This window comes from Ambystoma mexicanum, chromosome 4q (assembly GCF_040938575.1).
Source record: "Ambystoma mexicanum isolate Mex_15411 chromosome 4q, UKY_AmexF1_1, whole genome shotgun sequence".
Lineage (NCBI taxonomy): Eukaryota > Metazoa > Chordata > Amphibia > Caudata > Ambystomatidae > Ambystoma > Ambystoma mexicanum.
Genome location: NC_090928.1, coordinates 901575353 through 901599581, shown reverse-complemented (window position 1 = coordinate 901599581; position 24229 = coordinate 901575353). Strand labels below are relative to the sequence as shown.

The window sequence follows — 24229 nt, the reverse complement described above, 5'->3', positions numbered from 1 at the left end:
AAAGTTTTTTCACTGAATTACGTGATCAAGTGGTCGGAGGACCGCGAAACGCGTTGTTTGTTCTCTTCAGGTCCTCCTCTCTGATGCACTTTGATTAAATAAAGGACATTTGGTGCCAACTGTTTTTGCTGTCTGAGCCCTTCATTTTGCTGACGACTGGATTCTCCTGATTCAGCTGCTTTGTGGAGTGCAATCCATTGGTTTTGCCCTGTGTCGGGCTGAACTTTCGTTTGGAAATATATATATACATATATAGTAAAGTTGTCCATCAGTGCCAGCCTTTTGGGATGAAGTTGTTAAGGTATTGGAGAAGTTATCTGGTTGGACTAACTATTCATAATTAGGTTAACACCAGTTAAGAAGAAGAGTAAGCTTCTCACAAAGTTTATCATGTTGGCCTGGTTCTAGTAAAGCATCAGCTTGCACAGATATGGATAAAATGTAGACTGGAAGAAAGAAATTGAGGAGGGCAATTAAGTCTTCTCTATTTGGCATACCATTATAGATACAATTCTACGTTTACAAGATATGAGGCCACCATATGAGGCCATGTAGGATGTAACCTTCAGGTAATGAACGACAAATGGGCGACTACAGTTTTAATGGGCATTCTCTTCAAGCATTCTTTAATGGAGGGAGGTAAAATTGTATTGATGTACCACAATGTTTATGAATGAACTATGAAATACTTTTGTATATGCCAGTGATTGTCTGAATGTCACACTACATGTATTTGTTATGGTTACATAAGTTTACTCTTTATGGTGAAAAGAGCTTGTCATAATTTGTATACTTGACAATTGGATAAACAATTGGATAAACATATTTGATAAAGGGAATGATTCTTCAAAAATTCCTAGCACTAGACTTGATCAAAATAATCTGTCGGGATGAAACTGCTCAAAGGAGAAGAGTGAGTTTCACAGCAATGAGCTGCCACATGGGGAATTAATATAATTATTATAATTATAAAAATGATAATAGTTTTTTATAACGTGCTTAATACCAAAGTGGTTTCTGAGCGCTGATTCGGGATGCGAACCTGTGTTGCTCTGCATTGTCTTACTTCCAAGATGAGTGTGTTGCCACTGAGCTATACTACCCATGACAAATGTTACCTTTGCCTCCCCCATTACTATACAAACATTCCACTTCACCCTATAAAAAGGTGCTATGGACCTGAAGTGGTTAGGGTTGTGGAGTGGGTATGTCATTTCAATTCTCACCTAGGATGGCACTTGTAGCAAGAAACATGATTACTTACCTGACTTGTGACAATATATTGGGAACCACTAATGCAGTCCTGGAAATGGAAAAAAAGGTATGGGCAGAACCACAAAGTAAATCTTACCAATTCACAAACCTCTCCTTTGTAATGATTTACTCATTGGACTTGCTTTAAAATCCATAACAACTTGCTGGAACCATGCATCCGATTTACTGTATCAAACTAATGGTGATGGGAATTAGGATGCTTTTCCAGAAAATAAATGGAGATACAAAATACTAAACCCCAAAAATGCAAACATGCCTCATTGTCTTAACATATATATTTACTCATGAACACTTATGATACACTTGATTCAGAAGACTTGATTTTTTGCAACCAATTATCATTCCAAATGCACTGTAGCTATAGAGATGTAATTTTAGTGATGTAAAGAAATCAGACCACTCCTTTAGCTCAGTATGCCCCTCCCTAGGACAAATACAATTAAAACATATTAAACAAAGGCACAGACCTGCCATATGCAAGTTCCAGAGGTGTTGGCTCCCTCTCCCCTGCTAACCTCCTCTCTCTTTCTCTCCAGCTTCACTCCGACATCTCTCCCCTATCTCTGTGCAGCTTAGCCTCAGAGGTCCCAGGCTCCACCGCCAGTCTTTGCACTTCCCTGAGGGCCTCTGCACTATTCCCAGCACTACTCCACTTTCAGCATATGCTCCATCAGAGGGGTTACGTCCCTGCACTTAACCCTTTGCCCTACTGGACTGGCCGCACTTGTTCCCCCTCACCCCTCCCCTGCACCTCTGTCTGTACACTTGCATGACCTGAATTTACTAGGCATAGTAAATTCTAACTTGTCCCTCCCTTTGTCTCCCCTCAATAATCTGGTTGCGCCTGATGCATTTCATGCTCTAGCACCAGGAGAAATGCTGTCAGAGAGGCCTAGTAAGCTAGTTACTTCTTTATTAGATCATTCGGAAAATTCAAGGCCTAAGAATTACTACTGTATTCCTTTGTTCCCTTCCCGCCTTGAAGCGCTTTGAAGCACTTCACTTGTGTATAAGTGCTGTACAAATAAACAATTACAAATGGGACCAACCTGGCCAACTTGCACACCTATTGTTCATTAGAAATGGTAGAGAAAAGCTTGTGTTATGTACAGAGAAAAAGACCCTGCATCCCATTTCTAATCCACTATATGCAAACATACCTTGAGTGAGACCGCTGACTTCAGGCGAGTACACATTTTACTAGAAGAAATGCTATTCTAGTCATCGATTTAATACCAAACAGAACCATAGAACACTATGCATTCTTGACCTGTGGGGCTCGGGTTCACATAGAGCAAGATCTGTTAATGAACTAGCTCTGCTGCAGTTCAGTAATCTCATGAACTATTGGGGAGTTATTTAAACTTGGAAGACATCACAGTTTATCTTCATGGCATCTGCAGCGGACCGGACTGCTCAGGTTTCAGAAAATTGGCGGTCATTTGTATATATGCAGTGCACCATTCATACACTTTCCAACCCATGAAGAACAAATCGTCAGTGTCACAAATTTAGACCGTTCTCATTCCTCTTAACAATTCGCTCCCAGAAACACCTCGGGTTTCTAGTCTGGAAAACATCTTTCCCTTTGGCCTATTTTATGACGGCCTGCAGCTGGTCAGCAAAAAATATAATACTCACGCACACTGTCTTGCTATCAGTTTAAAAAAACGAGACTTCACAACGCTGGCAAGAACGCCAGATGTCTGGGCTTGAAAGACTGGAGAATCGTTTACTGTATTTGATGGAAATAAGCCGCTTTATACATTTCTCCTAAGGATTTGCTGAACGATAAGCCCAACCTTCTGCTAAAGGAGCCAAAAGAGTTGATGAAATGACCAGTTAAAACTGTTATCAAACGGATGCTGTGAAATATCAGCCGACGACTACCAAAGTAGAACATATTGTTGGAAAAAGGAGTGGATTCTTCAGAAATGTAAACTGAATTAAACCTACAATGTGCAACATTAAAAGATATTTGCACGAACACCATCATATTGATATACTTAAAAATATGGAACATTACGTACATTTTGAGTATATTTTTACAGTAGGCAGGGGCACAGTTTAATTGACTGACAAAATAAGCACAGCATTATTTAGAATTGCAAATTAGCTTTCCAAAGCACCTGACCAGTAGATCTGTGTAGTCTTGAAAGCTAAAGTACAATTCAATCTTTGTACTTATTTTGCCTGGCAAGAAAAAAGCATCACTACCTACAAGACGGAATTCTTATTTGAATGGACATGGAAAAATAATCCTTAAAAGTTTGAAACTTTAATATTTTGCTGGAGTTTCACATCCTAAAAGCAATTAGCTTAACTTTATTTTTAACTTTGATTCAAAGCGAGGAATGCAAAGGGTCGTGGAAGGATTTACCGGCCCAGGGTAAGAAGGCATAAAAATACAGAGGGCTGCAAGCCATACCAATTTGCAGTGAACATTTACACGCTGCAGGTTATAGAAGCACAGTCAGTCTGGTGACATAATTGACAGTCAGCTAAACTACTGATGTACCTTGAAATGCTAAACATGCTGAATTACATGAAGAGGGCTCATTCATAAGTGAACAGATGTATTTCCCCGTATTACTACCGAAGGAAGTTACCACCTCCGCTGGTGGTATTCCATAGTTCATGAGTGGCAGAGGTAGTATTTCTGGAATTCCTAAATGTATTCCAGAAGTACCGCCTGAGCCAGTGGTAACCTAAAAACGTTTATATTTTTTTTTAAACATGCACAGTGGTTCATATCACTATTGTACATTTCATTGTGTTCATTTAAATTAATTCCGATCCTTATTTGCATTACGTGGGTGAAGTGTTGAGAGGGAGTTATCAGAGATGCCATTCTTTTCACCCTCTTACCATGGCCCTTTGTAAAAACGTTTTCCACCGGATTGAAGGGAAGACCACCTCCTTCTGTACAGTAATACAAAAAAAGTTTCAAGGAAGAATTGGGGCTAATTTTACATTTGTACCACCGCCTGAGAGGTGGTGGGAAACGTAGGTTGATTTTGCAGCAGAAAGTCTGCATAAAATATCGCTGCATCAAATATGACAGTATTTGCCAAATACTGCCGATTTTACTGTTACCACCAAACTCTGAATGACCCCCTTAGTGGTGAATTCAATGAAGGGACAATTTTGTGTAAACAATTACTACATAATTCAATCTCACTTAATGAAATATGCAAATGGACAAGTTCATGCAGTGGATCATGTGAGAAAGTCTCATCCACTAGCCTCCGGGAATCTGTCATCCAGGTGGCCAGGACACAGCCATCACTTTTAGATCCAGTTCCTGGGGGTGGACCAGTGCAGGAGGATCACCTGGGTGAGAGGCCTTCGGGGAGTGGGACACCGAATGGTGAGACACAGTATCCCCTTCCCTATAACACCTTTACCCCATCCTACCAGGTAGGATATTTTGGAACTCTACCCCCCTACCCCCTTTTACAACATGAACACTTTCAGCCGGACATCCAGCAATGGGAGAAAACAGAATAACACCAGAGCACTATACCTGACAGGTCCCAATACAATGATCAGACGAGGTCAGGCAATTACTGACCATCAAACACACCTGACTTCCATTAAGCTTCCTCACACGCATTAAAGGTAGAGCACACTATGAGCGAGGCAAAGCACACAAGGAAACAGCAGTTTCAAGACAGCAGCTGAACAAGGTAAGAAGGTGATCGCAAGGAGGGAAGTTCCCTTGACCTTTTCGACAAGGAACCATTACTTTCCAGAACCCTTGAGAATAGAATGTGTAAGATCAGGAAACCAGGCTGAAGAATCCTGCATTGTACCCGGTGCCCTCCTGCGTCGATAATGAAGTTGGGCAGAAGGAGCAGCCGCTGTGGGACCGTCCTTGGCTCCAAGAACAAAGCAGTGTCAGTAAAATCAACACAGCCGGTGAGTTGGGGAGATCGGTACAAGACCGGTCGGTGTTGAAGCCACAGTTACAAGCAGTAACATTGTATGGCGAGCGCTGGAATGAACATTGTTAAAACGCGTGTGATAAGCAGCGCAAGTAAAGTTGAACTGCTGATGAGTGATGAAACTTTAAAAGCAAGATACAATACCTTTGACCGTAAGTTATGCCGCTGAGAAGTGGCAAAAGTGAAAGTGAGAAAAAGGTTACATCAAGAAGAAAACAAGTAATTGTGAATTCAAATGGTCTTGCGATGGGTCGAGCAAAATCCTGCGCACAGTTGAAAGTCTTCCATTTCTGATGAAGTAGAGAAAGTTTGGAAAAGTAAATACATTTGGTCCAAGCCCGGCAGGGGGAGACCGATTGAAAGTTGCTTTAAAGTGGGTCCGAGCCCGGCAGATGGGGGAACCGGGGTGAACAGAAAATCACCCTAAAAGTTGTACATGTGAAATCAAAAGAAGAAAGGAACTTTGAATGTTCGTTTGTTGCTTCAGGCGCTCTGAAATAAGAGACTTTGGCAAAGACACTTTAGCACAGAAGGTCCTGATACTGAGATTTTGAACTGCATCCTCATGCTGGAAAAGTCAGAGTATGTGCTAAACTCTAATGTGCTGCCTTGTCCCGTGCTGAAAACGTGGGGAAGAGGAGCCAACGGCTTGATCATCCTGCCATATAATTTCTTGAACACTTCTTTTAAATAGCATTTTTTACCACCCTATTTGAATTTAGATGTAAGGATTAGCAATAGGTTTATTAGTATAGGCCCTTTTATTTTGACAGACTCGACTATGACTCTGTTATTATTATTTGATGGTCGTAGCTTTCTCCCATTTAGATTCAGGATTACACAGGCATTTTACAAACCTAATTGAAGTTCAATAAACACCCTTGAACTATGATTCTTCCTTACAATAATGATGACAGCATATAAAAATGTAGTCATTAAAGAAGAGTCACAACAAATAAACAGAAGTAAAATTTAGTGGCACACGATGTCAAGCTTCCAGGGAACTATTCCATGTAAAGGCAACTGAAAAAGCATGGATTTTATCCAGCTGCTTTAGGACTCCATGGACAAAGCTATAGAATTTTAAAGGGTCGTGATGAACACATGCCTCAGATCGTGAGCACAGATATTTACGCAACTAAGCACATTGGTCAACACAAATAATTAATCAGATGATGCAGGCAATGAAGACCTGTCATCACATGAGGAAATATAAGGCCCCTGGCCCCAACAGGCTGGCAAACATTGTCCTTAAGCAAGAAAATACATTTTGGCCATCCAGCCTAGCAATATTGTTCAGGAGTGTTTACAGCCACGTACGATACCCGAGTCTTGGCTATGTGCAGTTTTGGTCTCGGTCTATAAGTAGGGCCTGCCTAATTTACCTTCAAACTATCGACTGCTGTCCATGTTGTATGCGACAGGGAAGATGTTTCCATCCTTTGTCCGCAGAGAACTACAAAAGTGGGTTGAAGATTTTCATCGCAATGATTTTCAAATTGGTTTGCACCCGGGATGTTCCACCTCCCACAACTTGTGCCTGGAAAAGTAAATTAGAGAGGTGGCATGGGCCTCTGCTACTTACATCGAATTCTGTGCAGCATTCGATAAAGTAAATCAGGGCAAACTTTGGCACAAGCTTTAGGAGATGGGCAGCCCAGCCCATTTGCTCCGGATCTTGATACTTCTGAACACACGTACAAGGGTGCAGGTCTGTTTAGACAGTGTTGTCCATTGTACAGAATGGATAACTACCACCCAGGGGGCAGGAGGGTAAAGCAAGCATGCTTGTTGGCCCCCCCTATTGTTCAATCTGTACATGTCCAAAATCTTCTTTTGCGATTGAGTGTCGTTGTCCACTGTCCTCCTAAATTGGGCACGGCTCACAAGACCACGCTCATGAATGCAGATGATCTGGTCATTTTTGATCACACATACACAGGCATGTTAAGACAATTAAATGCTCTAGGTATTTATGCTAGGGAGAATCGTCTTGAGATAAACTAGGACAAATCTAAAGCCATGTTTTATTCTCCTCGTCCCAGGAATGAGATACCTCTAGTTCTGGACAATAATATCATAGAATATATGTCACTAGTTATACTTACCTGGAGTTGGAACTCGGATTGTCAGGGCGTTATTCAGAATTGCTTTCCATGAGGTCTATGAGTCCTGCGCAGCTAACTGGTTTGATTTATCATTTTGCAGAGCTGATGGCAGGCTTTAGTTTGGCTGGTCTCAGGGAACTTTATATCCAGTGCTTATGCCTGGCAATTTTATATGGGTTAGAGGCACTAGCGGTATCTGATTATGACTGGCTTGACCTCCTCGAAGGCTGTGCCCATGGAAATTTTAAGACTGGAATTGGGCTTCACATCTATGAGAAGCCTGGCATTGAGATGAAGGCGTGAGCACTATTTGAAATCTAGAAACTCTCCTAGATGCCCTCTTTTAGGTATTATAGAAAGGTGTTACAATAAGGAAACCAAAGTGAAAGGAGCACATTTTGCCTTGCTAAACCGAAAGCTTTCTGAAACTAACAATTGGTCTCCAGCAGGCTGTAACGTCGAGGACAGAACTGATTATCACACGCTCAAACATTCCTTCAACACGAAGATCCTTTTGTGGGATCGGAACTTGAATGTCACACATCTGGAGAGTTTAGCATCTTACTGAATGGTGACACAGATGTTGTATTAGTTTTTAAATCGACAAAGATATCTCATGGAATCCGCAGATCCCGCAGTAAGAAACTTAATTCTAAGACTTCGTACTAACCAGCGCCCCGTTCTGTCAATCATTGGGCCAAGGCAGGGAGTGCTGGTTAAATATAGACATTGTAGGATATGTACATTCTAGCATATCTCGGAAACCCAGAGGCACGTCATGCCAAAATGTGTAGTCCTTGGAAGTCTATATATGTGTAATCTCGGAATATATGTGGGGGAGTACGAAGTGGCTAAAACCAAGAACCTTTGGTTCTATTGTTTAAACCGTGGACTGGTTCGTTTGCAGATTGCACTGTATAGAATTTGGCAACAGTAGAGCTGACCTAGATCCGGATACATTTTTGTCGTTTACTTTTTCTGTTCCTTTTGCTGTGATTTCTTCTTTTTTGGGTTCAAATGATGATGTATATACTTATGAATTTTATACTGTATAATATCCTTTTTATTCAGATTGGCTTTCTCTTCTATATATGTGAAAGGTTCCTTGTGAGCTGAACACATTAAATTAAATAAACATTGGAGATCTGGAGTAAAAGGACTCATGCAGTTCATATGTTATGTGATTAACTGCTTCTACAAAGATTCTCTTTCAGAGTCCACCCACTAGATCATTACCAGTGACTTAGCTTCAAGTGTTCCAGTTTACATCAACCACTGGCCATGCACACACTGGCCAATTATCCTTGGAAGGCCAAAGCAACGGTTCCCTGATAGGCTATCATTCACAGATCACAGCTTGATTCTCCCACCCCTTCCAGATAGAAACTGCAAGGTCCGATATTGCTGGTGGGCAGGCATAAGCCCTTTATTCAGGATATTCTGATGGGACACTGTTAGCTACAGCCGGCTTTCTGCTCCACAGACTGCACAGTGGCGGACAAAAAATAAAAGTTAGACTTGGTGCATACAAATACACTGCCCTTTACATATTATAACAACGTCCCAAAGCAATGGCAACAAAAACTTTAAAAGAGGGGCATACCAAATTAAAGAATTAATTTCAATGCTACAATTTTTCTTGCAGGAAAGTGAATGGATGTCAGTTGTCTTGAATTTGCATATGCCTTTCCTCCCTTTCAAATGCAACAATCATACCAGGCAAACCTTGCTTCCCACTGGTACATCATCTTTGGAACAATGTATCTATGACAGCAACAGCCACTGTAAATCACTTGCATGAAGCTCAAGCCACAATCTGCCTACACCAGTCATGAAAGTGAATGGCAATGACCATTACCAGCATAGATAGATGACCACATTACGTCCCTCTGGGTAATGATTTTACTGATGGCTCTTGCACCCATAGATTCCTCATCTTTGATCTTCTAGCTCCAGTGACAGCTGACGATTGCAAAATGTTTGCCATGAGAGGATACAGTGCAGCTCTGGGGCCACCTCTGTTCGGCTCCCCAATGCTGAATTTGATGTCAGTGCCAGTATGTATGGAGCTGCCGTTCCCCATAGTCTCTGTTCTGCCTTTCATCCCTCCAGTGATCACTTAGGGACCGCAGTATAGATGAGGTTTATGAGGTATACGCCAAGGGGGGCAGGTTGGGAGTGCGATGAAGAATCTGTGGAAGGAACATCTGTGAGAAAGAGCAATAACAATAGAGGGAGGAGGGAAGGCGTGAAAGAGAGAGGGAGGAGAAGGGGATAGAAATACCAGGCTACAAAGAGGAGGGAGGAGTAACAGACAATATCAGGAACATGAAGTAAAGGAAGTCAACTTTGGATTGTAGGGAAATCTGAGCTAGGGCAGAGGGATGCCCACAGGAGGTTGAAAGAGTTGCAGCCATTAGGGTATCCCTGCAGTGAATCAAACCTCAAAAATGTTGAGTTGTATTCAATAAAGACCCTTGAAATCTAGGAATTTCAGTTTTTTACTCTTATTAAATAAGGATAGAGAGCATTGCATTTTACCTAGATGGGACCCATCAGCTAGAAGAAACACTAGTAGGGATAAGTGGAGCGTCTCCTCACCCAGACACACCTTTGTGCTAATAACACGAGGCACCCCTCATTTACCCAATGAACAGCTGAACCAATGAATGGGCAAACGAGAGGTACTGAAAGGGTCATCCAGGGACCCAGCCTTTACTACAAAGGGCCTTGAGGCATTCCAGGGAGACCTCTGAAACAAAATCAAGCAGGATGTCGCAATTCTGAAGGATGAAATGAAGCAAAGTCTTGGGGAGAGAGAATACACACAAATGATGACACCATAACAGATTTATCTAAGGAAGTGCTCAAGATGCAAGGAGGAATTGGAGCACTAAGTCATTGACAAACCGGCTAATCGATAGGTGTGATGAGCTATACAACAGATCTTTTCACATTGTTTTTTACCAACGACCATGATCATACTACAGACAGAGTTCATCATGTAGGCCATCCTTTAGCATCAATGCACAGGGACATTTTCATTAAGATGTACTTGTATGTAACCAAAGAAAATCTTTGTGGGTGCAAGGGGTAAACCTTACCAACAGTGCAAATGTTGCAAAATACGAATACTTCAAGATGTATCTGCGTGCTTTCAGATCAAGTGACTGCAACTTACGGCTATTACAAAGTATTCACAAAAAGGGAAAATCCTAGATTGCCGGACCTTTTCCTATGGCCTAGTCTTCCTGGACAATGGAGCCAAACATCTTCTATATAAACTACAAGGAGGCTGCGCATTGCTGGATATTGAAAAGTGTACAAAGCCACATGACCACCCACATTGACCAGAATTACAGAAGAGTTTGGTCATGTGCAGGCAATAAAAAGTGGAATACCACCAGTAGGGAGCATCCGGAATGATAACATAAGACACTCGCAACCAGCATGACTATAATTGACCAATTGAACATCAATATGATATTACTTTCTGCTAAAGACATGTCAACCATCCTTCCTGAATAATCCCCCCCCCCCTTCACCACCCTCCTGACTTAACTTCACCCAAATCACTCCTCTGGACATCCTCTCGATCATCCAAAACCTAAAACCATAAAACTGCAACTGTGATATTTGCCCTTCCCAAATCATCAAAATGTGCGCTGAGCCTCTGACACCTATAATTTCTAAATTCATGAATGCCTCCTTTGACTCGAGCACTGCCCCCCTAGCCGTCAAGGAAGCCTGGGTCACCCTACTACTTAAAAACCCTCCTTGCACCCCACCCTCCCTACCAACTACTGCACCATCACTACAGTACCCTACCTCTTCACTATTCTTTACCTCACTGCATACATCCGACTTCAAGCTTACCTGGAAAACCACAACCTCCTGGGATCGCGCCAAATTGGCTTCAGACCTAGGCACAGCAAGGAGGCCACCTTCCCGGACCTTAAGATCCAGCTTGATGCTATGTATAAGAGACGCTGGAGAACTCGCCATCATCCTCCTACTCGACCTCTCCACCACCTTTGATTTAGTCGACCATGACATTCTGTGCCAGAACCTCTCCACTAAATTCAATTTAAATCCACATCGCGGCCTGGGTGGAGCTGGAGCTCCCGAACACTGCAGGTGCAGTGCCACCATGCCCTGAAATCGCGCTCAACAAATCAAAGGTACGAGTGCCTGCCTTTGATTTTTACTGCAGCTATGTGCGGCATTATGCGCACATCAAGAGCTGCCTGCCTGCTTGAAAGGCTTTCCCCCTGCAGCCCCAGTCTGCACACGCCTGTGGCAATCTGTGCCCAGTGCCCCCCCCCGCCATTGCCCCACACGAGGAGCCCCTTCTTTTGCAATGGCCACCCGGCATCCTGATATTACCCAATGCCTGTTCACAGCCTGGCTTCCTGCTTTCCCCCGGTATCCTGCATCTGATTGGGCAGCAGAGCTAATTTCTGCTCCAATCCACAGCCGGCAGGCGAAGCCTGCCCACTACCAGGAAGACCCACGAAAGAAGGCTTGCTTCCTGTCCCCAGCCTGTCCACGCCTCCCCAGCCGTCGGCCGGATACTTTGTTTGCCTGACAAAAAATTAAGGTACTTTCAACAATTGCCTCAGCAAGTGTCCTCACCAGCATAGGATGTTGATCTGTCTTGCCTCGCACTATTACGCCCACCTACAATACTCCGTGTGATGCCTGCTACCTAATTGCATGTACTGGCGTATAATGCTGCTTTTAAGTGCCTCCCTTTAAACGCTCGCAATCCAAATGCATGTACTAAACAAAACATGTAAAGAGATCTGCTCCACTAGTGCCGCCTACATTAGACTGCAGCTAGACATTAGCGCTCGATCTGCCCATAGTATACATGTGCCCCTTGCCATGCCATCCAAACTGTATTATTATATTCTGATGTTAGCACCTTGAAACCTCACATGTAGATGTCAGCACACTTAGGTCCTGTATGTCACTGCATTCTTATAACACAAACGTACTGTATGCCATTTTGTGCTGTACATTGTACTGTCCAGTCACTAGTGTTAAAGGCCTTTTGTGCTAAATTTGAATCTAGATGTCAGCATGTTTGAACACCCTCACTGCATTTGTACAATTTAAATGTACTGAATGTTTGCTTACTCTACTCCCCAGTCACTAGTGTCTTAGGCCTTTTTTTCTGCTCTCCAGTCACTAGTGCTTTAGGCCTTTTGTGCTAAAATCGAATCTAGATGTCAGTATGTTTGAACATCCTCACTGCATTTCTACAACTTAAATGTACTGAATTTTAGCTCACTGTACCTCCCAGTCATTAGCGATTTAGGCATGTTACTGAACGTATCTGCTACCCAAACTAAATATCTAGACACCAGTATACAGTATGCTCCTGGCATAGACAGAAAATGTCCCCTACCTGCCTCATTAAAGTCACCCTGACCCTAATACTCATCACCGCTATATCTAGAATAATGGCCTTTACTATCAAAACCAGCCCTCCTAAGGATAGAAACCTGAGACTCAGGTCCAGACTACCTAGGATCTATGAACCTGTAAGAAACCACCCGAATAATGCCAATAGACGCACTAACACCCAGCCAAAAATCTTATCTCGATTAGTCAAGCAATCCACCTATACCGGCGCTCAAACCCATACTAAAACCCGCACAACTCCAGATACCTTACCACCTAAAACTTGTCAAACCACCAAACCTAATAGCTCCTTAACGCTAATAGGATCCCTCATTAGCGCGAGATCAGTGGTGGCCCACGCCACAGAAATTGCTGACATCCTAAATAATGACAACTTGGACCTATTGGCCATAACTGAGACTTGGCTTCACGAGACTGCAGGACCAACACTAATGCTAGCAGTGCCCGATAAATATCAAATTCTCAGAGCTGACAGGCCAAATGCCAGAGCCGGTGGACTAGCCATCATCTTCAAATCTACCCATCCCATCAGACCTGCCACATCAGTCTCCTACTCATCCTGTGAAATACTTACAGCCAAAATGTCCCTTTCTAATAACCACACGCTCTCAATCCACTTGATATATAGACCCCGTGGGCTACTAGGCACCTTTGAAGATGATCTAACTAGCCTTATAGCCAACAACACCAAAGACCATTCCCAAACCCTATTGTTGGGAGACTTTAACCTCGGCTTTAATGAAAGTGAAAATAAACATGCAGAGTCAGTTGCAGCCCTGCTCAAGGACCACGGCCTTGATCAAAAAGTCCTCTCCCCTACCCACATCAAAGGAAGGACCCTCGACTGGGTAAACAAACTGAACTGCAAAATCAGTATTACCGATATTGCTCTACAAACATGGACTGATCATTATCTAATAACTTTCTCCGCCACACTAGATCTCCTCAGCCCTAAAATCAACAACATGGTTCCCCCTCTACCGACCAGAAGTAAGAAGGATATAACTGCTGAAAATATTATCCCTCTCCTCCTTCCAACCATACCTGGATTGGAAAGTAATAACCCTGACGCCCTAGTAAATACTTTCAATGATGCTATGATCAAAGCACTTGACGCAGTTGCTCCAATCAAATTACGCAAAGCTAAACAGGAAGCCCACCTAAATGCCTGGTTTACGCCCCACCTCTAATCCCTAAGATTACAAAAAAGAAAGCTCCAATCTAACTGGCGCCACTCACCCACTGAATACAACAAAAATAACCTAACTGAATTTGCCAAATCTTACAAAAAAGAAATAATCAAAACCAAGAAGAACACCTTTAAAGATAGGATCGCGAAAGCTAACTCTAATACTAAAGAGCTATTCGCCATCCTCCATGAACTGGAATCCCCTATTCAACCTATAGACAATGCCCCCAAAAACAAAGTTTGGTGCACTAACATATAAAACGCCCTTTCTAACAAAATCTCCTCGCTTCAATGCAAAATTGCAAAAAAAAAAGGCCACACTGTCACTCCTGGACCAACAAATACCCCAATCTCAGGAGAATAAGACTACAGCACCTTTCAGATTCAAGACTATCTCCATAATCGACAGAGAAAAAATAATACTTTCCCTCAAACCTTCAAACTGCAAGGGCGACTCCTGCCCAGCACAATTAATAAAGGACGCGGCTAGGGACCTAGCTGCCTTCATTTCCAAGCTCATAAACTCCTTCTTTAAATCCAACACGCTACCCACCAACCTCAAAGAATCATGGGTCCTCCCATTACTGAAAAAACAAACCTTGTATCCCACCATCCCCACCAACTACAGACCAATCACCACTGTGTCATTTCTACTTAAAATCCTAGTCAGAGCTGCCTACATACAAATCCAGGATTACTTGGAAGCTAACCACCTGCTTGGCTCACGGCAATCTGGCTTCCGCCCACTCCATGGTACGGAAACAGCTCTGTTGGACATCAAGACACAAATTGAGGAACTAAAGGATAATGGAAAAACAGCCTTGCTCCTCCTACTGGATTTGTCAGCAGCTTTTGGCTTGGTGGACCATGCAGTTTTATGCAACCACCTTGAATCTGCCGCTAACTTCACCGGAGATGCCATAGCCTGGGTCCAATCCTTCTTAGCTAATCGCACCATGCGAGTCTTCTCCACCTCCGACTCTGCTGACCCTATCAAAATAACTTGTGGTGTCCCACAAGGATCCTGTGTCGTCTCCCCACCATGTACAACATCTTCACCAAGCCTTTGTTTGACAAGTTGGACAGACTGGGTGTCACCGACACGAACTACGCAGACAACACCCAGATCCTCATAGCCCTTTCGGGCGACTTCGAGGCAGACTCAGCCTTGGTGAACAAGATATACACCCTCATTCAGGCATGGATGGCCTCACATGGCCTCTGCCTGAATGACGATAAAACGGAGATACTAATCCTAGGCCCTGAAGCCAACATCCAAAAATTAAGCCCAAACTACACATCCTTTTCAGCATTGATAACAACCCTATCAAGGTGGTGCCTGTGGTCAAAAACCTTGGATTCTATCTAGACTCCTCCCTCACTCTCAATAAGCAAGTCAACTCCCTCACCTCTTCTACCACCTACACCTGCAAACTCATCCGCGCATCCAGACCGTACCTTTCCAGTGCTAGTTGCATCACCCTAGCTAATGCTCTCATCATGTCTAGGTTAGTCTATTGCAATGCCCCATACTTAGGAGCCAATAAATACATCACAGACAAACTTCAAAGACTGCAGAACAATGCCCTGAGAGCAGCATTAGACATCCCTTACAGAGAGCACGTCACCAAATTTAGGAAAGAGGTTAATTGGCTAAAAATAACGGATAGAATCCTACTCAAAATAGCTTCCCTCACCTCTAAATGTCCGAACAACCTAGCCCCCGTACCTAATGGAAGAAATCACTAGGAAAACTTCCACGCGACCCACAAGATCTGCCAACACCTTTAAATTAGAGACTCCTAGGTTTAAACGTTCGACCGCGGGAGGAACAAGCTTTCCTGTCAAAGCTGCTCACTGCTGGAACAAGTTACTGCTCGACCTCAGAACTGAACAACCGTATCCCAAATTCAGACACAAGATAATGAAGTGGCTGCGCGCCAATGACGCATAACTTGACTAACACCTAGCCTACTCCCACCTGGCCCATACCTTACCTTTGCGTACCTGTATTTCTCCATACTAAAACTAGCCGAGCGTGCATCCCTTCCAACCTACCTAGCCTATATATGACACCTAGATTTATAGTCTGACCTATAAATTTGATCATATAACCTTCTGTTTAGATAGTCTCGCTAGAGTGCCTCGGACATCCCAAGATATGCCCTGTACTTGTACATATGTTTGCATATATTCTTACATATATTTGCTTTTTTGCCCAAGTGCTTTTTATACTCCTGCCAAATACTGTAATAAGCTTAAGATATCTTGTACACTGTTGCGCCCGGCTACCCAAGGGTTTGGCGCGCATTACCAAATAAATAAACAAACAAAAATTACTCCACAGAAGCTACTAGCTGGATCAAATCTTTTCTTTGTGAGCAATCCTCTAGGGTCTTCACCGGCTCAGATGCCGCCAACCCCATCCCATACCCTACTGTGTTCCTCAAGGGTCCTGCATCTCTCACACTTTGCACAATATGTAAACAAAACCTCTGTTTGACCAACGCGACCATCTTAGGATTTCCTACACAAAATTTGCATATGATACTCAAATCCTGCTAAAATTCACTGGGAACCACTCCGTTGACTCTGCCAACATTAACCACGTCTACAGCATCATTCAGGCCTGGATGGCTGAACACCATCTTAGCTTGAATGATGACAAAACAGAGCTCCTAATTGTAGCATCACCACACCGACTCACATCTGGACCCAACATTCGACTCATTCTCCATCAATGGCAATCCCACTGTGGTTGTGAGTCATGTGAAAACCTTGGGCGTCTACTTAGGGACAGAACTTTCTACGCACTAACATGTAAATCCCTTGCCGCCTCAGCAGTTTACACCACTAAGCTGTCCCAGTCTATATTAAAGAACTGGTGTCCTTTAATAAGCCACCAAAGAAGCGTGTTCCTCTGCTTTGGCGTTGGTCAACATCCCTAAATTTGCTCTCTCCAGCAGTCTAGGTAGATCCTTCCCCATCAAGGCTGCAACAATCTGGAATGCCTAACCTTTGGCGCTCAGGCTGGCAAAGGAATGCAATCCCCTTTGCCAGAGATTGAAAACTATCCTTTTTAACTAATGCTCTCTACAGCCATGCCTCTCTGAAATAGAACCTGTCCCGCTTTCCTCTTACCCACGCTGGTCACCTATCCCATCTTTTTTGTTTCCTGTGTTTGTGTCTATGCACCCTGATGCCTGCGGGCTTTGGCACCCTATAAATATATAAATAAGCTCATCAACCTCAGTAGAAAGTTTCTGTCCACAGATAACTGTCTTACCGTTGCCAGTGATATCATCAGCAGAAAATTAGACTATTGTAATGCCATTGCCTCGGGCACCTCTTCAAAAAAATCGTACTAAACTTAAACTGATTCAAAGCAATGCCCTTTGGGCTGACTGGGGTTTGAGACATACATTCAGATCACATTTTCCACACCAGACAGGAAGCCCATTGGCTGCCAATCAAAGGCTGCATCAATTTCAAGATTCTTTCTATAACAAACAGATGCATTCATAACACTGCACCAGCCTTCCTCAATCAACACATCTCCAAAAGACTGAAAGCTCGATGTTTGCGCTCGTCCACCACACTAGCCCTAGCCATTCCAAGGTTCACCAGGAAAAGAGCAGGGGGTGCCAGCTTCACCGTTATTGGCCCTACCCTATGGAATGCCCTCCCCTTCACATCCAAGTAGAACCTTCTTATCTAATCAACAGAAAAAGATTTAAGACTCTGCTTTTCGATAAATATGACTAGTTGATTTAGAATGATCGCTGTCTATGTACTTATCTTTTCATTGGCCTGCATTTGTTCCTATCCTTCTCTACCTGTTTATTTCACTAAGACCAGCACCGTGATACTTAAGGGTTTGGGCCAAGTCAATAAATGCAATAAATACAAATACATACACATTGCAAATTTGGCCTTATAGAGAGGGAAAAAGAGGGAAGAGAGTGGTTTTCCAGATTCATTAATTCATTTTTGATTCCTACCATAAAGCTATTTTTGTGTTCAATGCTCCTCAAAGGTCACTGCTGACTTAAAATGGCATGCAACCTTTTGCACTAATCAGTGATGCAATGCTATTTGACATTTGTTACAGAATTATATTTTAAAATCCACCATGAGGAATACTAGGCTTTTAGCTATGCTTTCTTGGCTTGGAAGGAGAGGGAAAACAATGCTGGGTGTGTTATGCCAGGACTTTGATTAATTTAGGAGAATACATGCGGTTCAACTAATGGGTGCTGTGTTTATTAGTCACTGCTCTGATTCTGGGGGTTAAGTTCTTGATACTTATAGTACGGCGCGGCCAAACACTCCAACAAAAGGGCTAGATTTTGTTCATTTTTACAGGGTGGTGAAGTAACATCCCCTTTATAAAAGAGGCTCACCTTTTAAGATCTGATCAATAATCGTCTCTACGCAAGAAACAGTTATACGGTCATCTGCAAGTATGATGCAGGCAGGTGCAACTGACAAATGGAAGCCTTTTAAGTTAGAAAGCTTCAATTGTGATGTAAGAGTTCAATTACTTACCGTTCTCCAGCATGCGTCTGGTATGGATTCACATGCTCACAAATATTCCCCGTCCTCGGGCTGGGAATCCTCGGTAAAAGAAAAAAATGTTCACTTTAACTTATTTATTCTCTAAACCAATCACTGTCCTCTGGGTCATACTGCCCCCATCCAATGATAGTCTTCTCCCTAAGCTCCACCGCTGGTGGCCATGTTCAGGTTTGGTAAGCACACAAAGTGGCAGTATGAACCAAGAAGAGCCGCAGAGGGGAAGGAGGGAGGGTTTGCATGTGAATCCATGCCAGACCCATGCCGGAGAAGAAGAGTTACAGTAAGTAACTTAACCCTTCTCCAGCATGAGGTCTGGCATGGATTCACATGCTCTTGAATAACAATTACACAGCAGTAAGCCGGGATGTTACATATGTTCTGTGCTTGTCCGTAGGTGGGCAGATTTTGGTCTGAACTAAAGATACGCCTGGCGGAAAAAGGCATTATGCTGGAGGTGGAGACGGCCTGGGCATGCATACTAGGAGGTTGGAGTTGTGGTGGGCTGACCTCTTGAAGTGGGCCGAGGCTGAAACGGCTGTTTGGTTCAAAGCTATCAGCAGGGGTGGCGAGGAGGAGGTAGGACCCTAATCGAATGGAGGCAATTGGTGGCCACCATGGTGGGCCCTCCCAAGCCCGATCACAGTGATGATGATACGGATGAGATGAGGAAAATAGACTCGCCTGAGGATGTGCAGGCTGATGATACAGACATTATGGTTCAAGTTGGAGGGCGGGAGGGAGCGGGACTGAAGAACATAGTTTGTAATGTTACCTTGTTAGACCTGAACATGGAAGTCCTAGTTATTGTATTGTTTGGTGTGTTATAAGATAATAAAAAATGTTGGAAAAAAAAAACGATTACACAGCAGTACATATGCAACTATGGGAGGTGGCAAGTGTTAAACAGAAGAAATAAAACACTCACCCCTGGAAAAGACTCACCTCAAGTGAACAGTTTGCGTAGCACCGCTTGGCTGACCTGGGACTCCTCCCTGGAATCCCCGCTGACACAGTAGAACCTTGTGAAGGTGTGCGTGGACCTTTGCGTAGCAGCCCTGCAGATGACAAGCAGGGGCACACCAGAGAGAAATGCCATTGTTGCTGCAATGGCTCTGGTGGAGTGGGCTCTCGACTGGCCCGGAAGTGTGCTGTTAGAGAGCCAAAGATGCAGCCGGAGAGCCACCTGGAGATGGAAACCTTCGACAAGGCCTTTCCGTGAATCACAGGTCCAAAATGAAAAAACAACTGAGAAGTCTTCCAAAAACCTTTTGTGTGTGCCACGTAAAACCTCAAGGCATGAGCAACGTCTGGCGAATGCAATGCCCTCTCCGCTGGCAACAACAGATTTGAGAAGAATACAGGCAACACCAAAGGCTTGTTGAGGTGAAACTCCGACTGCACTTTTGGCATAGAAGGTGGGGTGTGTATGCAGTACCACCCTTGAAGCGTAGAAAGAGAAGTACGGCTGTTTGCCGGACTCGCCTGGCTAAGGTGATTGCAACGAGGAAAGCTATCTTCCACGAGAGGAACTTCAAGGGCACCTGATGCATTGGTTCAAAGGGTGCCCCCATGAGTTTACTTAATACCACATTGAGTTCCCAAGCCGGAACCAGAGCCTTCGCTGGTGGGAAAGTCATGAAAGGTCCCCTGATAAACTCCTTGACTAGTATGAGACCACAGGGACGGCCTACCCGGTGTCCTGGTGTAACGCTGATATGGCGGCCAAATGCACCTTGATAGAGGCGTGAGCCAGTCCAACCTTGGTCAAGGAAAGCATGTATGGCAGGAGCTGCAGGGGAATGATCCTCTGCGCCCAGCACCATACAAAGAAACACTTCCATTTATGGCTGTAGCAATTTAACGTGGAAGAGGCATTGGCTTTGGTCAGGATGTCTTTGCATTCAGTTGGTAAAGAATAATGTCCACATTCTAGGGCTGCAGAAGCCAGGCCCTGAGGTTCAGTGACGCTGGGACGTGGTGTAGAATCGCTCCTCCTTCTCTGGTGAGATCAGGAAGTAGAGGCAGCCCGATGGATGGCACCCTTGACAGATGTAGCAGATCTAGGTACCATATCTGCTTAGGCCACGCCAAAGCGACACGTATCATCCTGATCACTCCTAGTAGGAGTGTGAACGGAGGAAAAGCATAAAGGAAGAGCCCCTTAGACTGGAAAGATAAAGCATCCCCCATGCTTTGTGGCTGCGGGAACCTGCTAGCGAACCTCTGACACAGGTTCATCGCCACCGTGAAGAGGTTGATCTAGGACTGACCCCATTCGCGGAATAGAAGAAACACTTGGTCCTGGCATAGATCCCACTCATGGCAAGAACATAGCTCCCTACTGAGTGAGTCAACAATGGCGTTCTTGGTGCCCACCTGGTAGAAATAAACGAGAAACATGTCCTGAAGAAGGGCCCCATGCACCAGCTTCTGGGCCTTCTTGGAGAGAGCTGGAGAGCGCGTCACGCCCTGTTTCCGCATGCGGGACCATGGTGGTGGTGTTGTCCGAAAAGATCCTCACCACCTTCAGTGACGGCAGGAAGGATTTGAGGGCCCAAAAGACCGCCAAAAGCTCCAGGACGTTGATGTGAAGAGCCTTTTCTTCTGGCAGCCAGAGGCCTCTGGCGTGCAACTGCCCAGTGTGGGCTCCCCAACATTCCAGGGAAGCATCCGTAGTGACTGTCTCATGGTATGCCGGGACTAGGAATGGAGCCCCTTCTTTGAGGTGAAGGCACACTCGCCACCATGGTCTCGATCGTCGGAACTCCTCATTGAGGGTGATCTTGTCCGTCCAGGATCCTGAGACCTGCAACAACATTGCATCCAGAAACTCATGAAGGGGTCTCATCTGCAGTCTATAAAGGCGGACGAAGTTGATGCAGGTGGACATCATGCCCAGCAGTGACTTGACGGCTCACACCGTAGCCAACCGCACTGATGACAGGCGCTGTACCTTCCCCAGGATGGCTACCAGCTGCTCTTCCGAGGGTGACTCCAGACACGTGCTGTGTTGAGTCGGGTGCCCAGAAACAGAGTTCTGTGATGGGTCCAAACAGGATTTTTAGAAAATGTATGGAAAATCCCAGATGTGTCCTTGTCGTGTGTTCACTCCCCAACGCGTGGGAGCGGGATCAGACGAGCCAATCGTCCAGATAAAGGTACACGTGGACGCCCTTGAGATGAAGGTGCACTGCCACCGGAGCCAAGCACTTTGTAAAGAGCCTTGGGGACAACTTCAGGCCGAAAGGGAGCGCCTTGAACTGATAGTGTCGTCCATGCACCACGAACCGCAGGAATTTGTGGTCTTTCCGATGGATGGCACTGTGGAAGTAGGTGGCCTCCAGATCCAGAGTCGCCAGGAAGTCACCTTGCCCCAGCTGGTCAAGCATGTGCTGCAACGTGACTATCCTGAATTTCTGGGATTTAAAGTACTCGTTGTGGCGTCTCAGGTCCAGGATCGGCCTCCACCCTCATTTCTTCATTCGGACCAGAAAGTATCCGGAGGCATTGGCGACGGGCTCTATCGCCCCCTTTTTTAACATGGCGTGGACCTCCTGCAGCAGCTATGCCACATGCTGTTCTTGTCGAACCACCAGTGGAATACAAGGACACCTGCGTTGGAACAAGAGTGTCCAGCACCCATCTGTCGGTGGTGATGTTCTCGCCAGCCAGTCTCCCACTGGGGTGCACAAATGGGGGCCTGGATCCACGGCTGGTTCAGGCCTGGTTCGGTGTCAGGGCCCTGCGAGTGGCACCGATGCTGTCCCCTGTTACCATATGTCTGTGAGCGACCTCTGTATGCCTCTTGAGTCATGGAGCAGCAAGGTTGACGATAAGGGGTATTATATCCCTCGGAGGACCTGCCGGACTTTCCTCTTGAAGAACGAAAGGATGACGACCAGCGTTGCTGAAGGGTACCCAGTGAATGTGCCGTCTCTGTGTCCGCTTTGATCACTTGCAGAGACTCATCAACCGTCTTGCCAAACAGGCTGAAACCACAGAGTCAGGTGAAGGCTGGATCCTCAGGCACTTGGGTGCTAAGTCTGGGACCGTGTATTTATTCTTGAGTCCATCTTGTTTGGTCGGATCGGTGCTCACGGCCCTAATATGGCCAAGTCCTCCTCCCAGATATCATCCAGTAAGGGGACGGACACAATGGTCTTTGGTGAAGGAATCCATCTTTTCTTAGTCTCCTCGGGCACTGATGAAAAAGCCCCAAAGCCCAGGACAACAAAGTGTGAAACGAGCTGACCTCATCCGGTGGAGAGGCCATGTGGGGATCATTCACGCCCAATGGCTCCCCGTCTGCTGGCACAAAGTAATCTTCCTCGTCGGTGTCCGTAGCCGCCGTATCTGGGCCCATGTCTGTGTGCGTTGCCGGATCCCCAGCCGGAGTCAAATCCCAAGGTCGAGGGGTTGGGTGATGCCTTGGGCCTGATAGGTCCTTTCGCTTGCGCCGGGGTGAACTCCTGACTGCGATCTTGGCGGGCTCCTAGATGGTGCAGGACCCTGAGTGGGAGGCAGTCTATGCTGGATTTCCGAGACCAGCATGTGCAGCATTGTCAGTATGTCCAGGGACACGTCTCTTGGCTGCGGTGTGAAATGAACGACTGGTGGTGGTTCAGGACAGATGCACCTTCTTTGGCGAGGCAGAGACCTGGGCTACCGCTGTGGAGACCCCCACACTGAGACGGGTCCCTGACCCTCTTTGGGTTCCGAATAATAATCTTCAGGCAGATCATCCTCGCCCTTATCCGAGCTCGTATAAATCTGCACCGGCTTCTCTGGGACAGCCCGCGGGCTCGTACCCGCCTGAGGATAGGCAGGAGCCTTACCCCTTTCCCTCGCCAGAGAATTCTGGGGCAGAGCAACCAGGGAAGCTGTCCCCTTTTCAGGGGCATTCGTAGGTGTTGCAGCAGCCGCCTCACGCCTTGGTGGCAGTGACACTCTAGGAGCAGCTATCGTCCTGACCATGGACACCACCTTCGTGTCCAGTCCCCCCTTTGACGAAGAAGTGATGGCCATCGACGAGGTCGTCGACGGAATCATCGACGGGGTAGTTGTAGCCTTCGTCGATGTGGATGTGGATGCCTATGACAAAGTAATTCTGTCCGGCTGAACCGCTGATGATGATGATGGCGTCGCTGATAGAGGCAGTGAAGGGGCACTTTACGATTTCTCCTTCGGTACCTTATCCGCCAATGGTAAGCAGAGTTCAGACGGAGTCAAGCACTTCCCCTTAGACAGAGCACCCCTCATCGGTATCCTCCCTCACCGGTATCCTCACCATAGTAGTAGTTAGTGACAGCGATATGACCCAGAGGACATTCATTGGTTAAGAGGAGAGATACCGTTTTAAAGCTAAAGTGAAACTGTTTTTTCTTTTACAGAGGATTCCCAGCCTGACGAAAGGGAATATGCATGAGCATGTGAATCCATGTTAGACCCCATGCTGGAGAATAGGAAGATATGATATCCTTCAAGGCACTGTGGCCAGCATGCCCATGACAATAGTAACTATATATGCCACAAATATAGATGAGAATACCTTCTTTATTGAGTTCTTACTGATAACAGAAGGCATGATTTATGGAAATATAATATAGGCTAACTCGCTGATGTACCCCATCTTTAGCCCATTACATGGCAGTCTACTGAAGGCAATGTAATATCCAAACAAGTACAGAATAAGCCATTAGAGT

General features: G+C 45.1%; 1 protein-coding gene across 3 annotated transcripts in view; it reads right to left on the bottom strand.

Moving 5' to 3' along the window:
• Positions 1–24229, bottom strand: part of THADA (THADA armadillo repeat containing) — a 2999906-nt gene that overhangs the window by 827682 nt on the left and 2147995 nt on the right. The window lies entirely within an intron of this gene.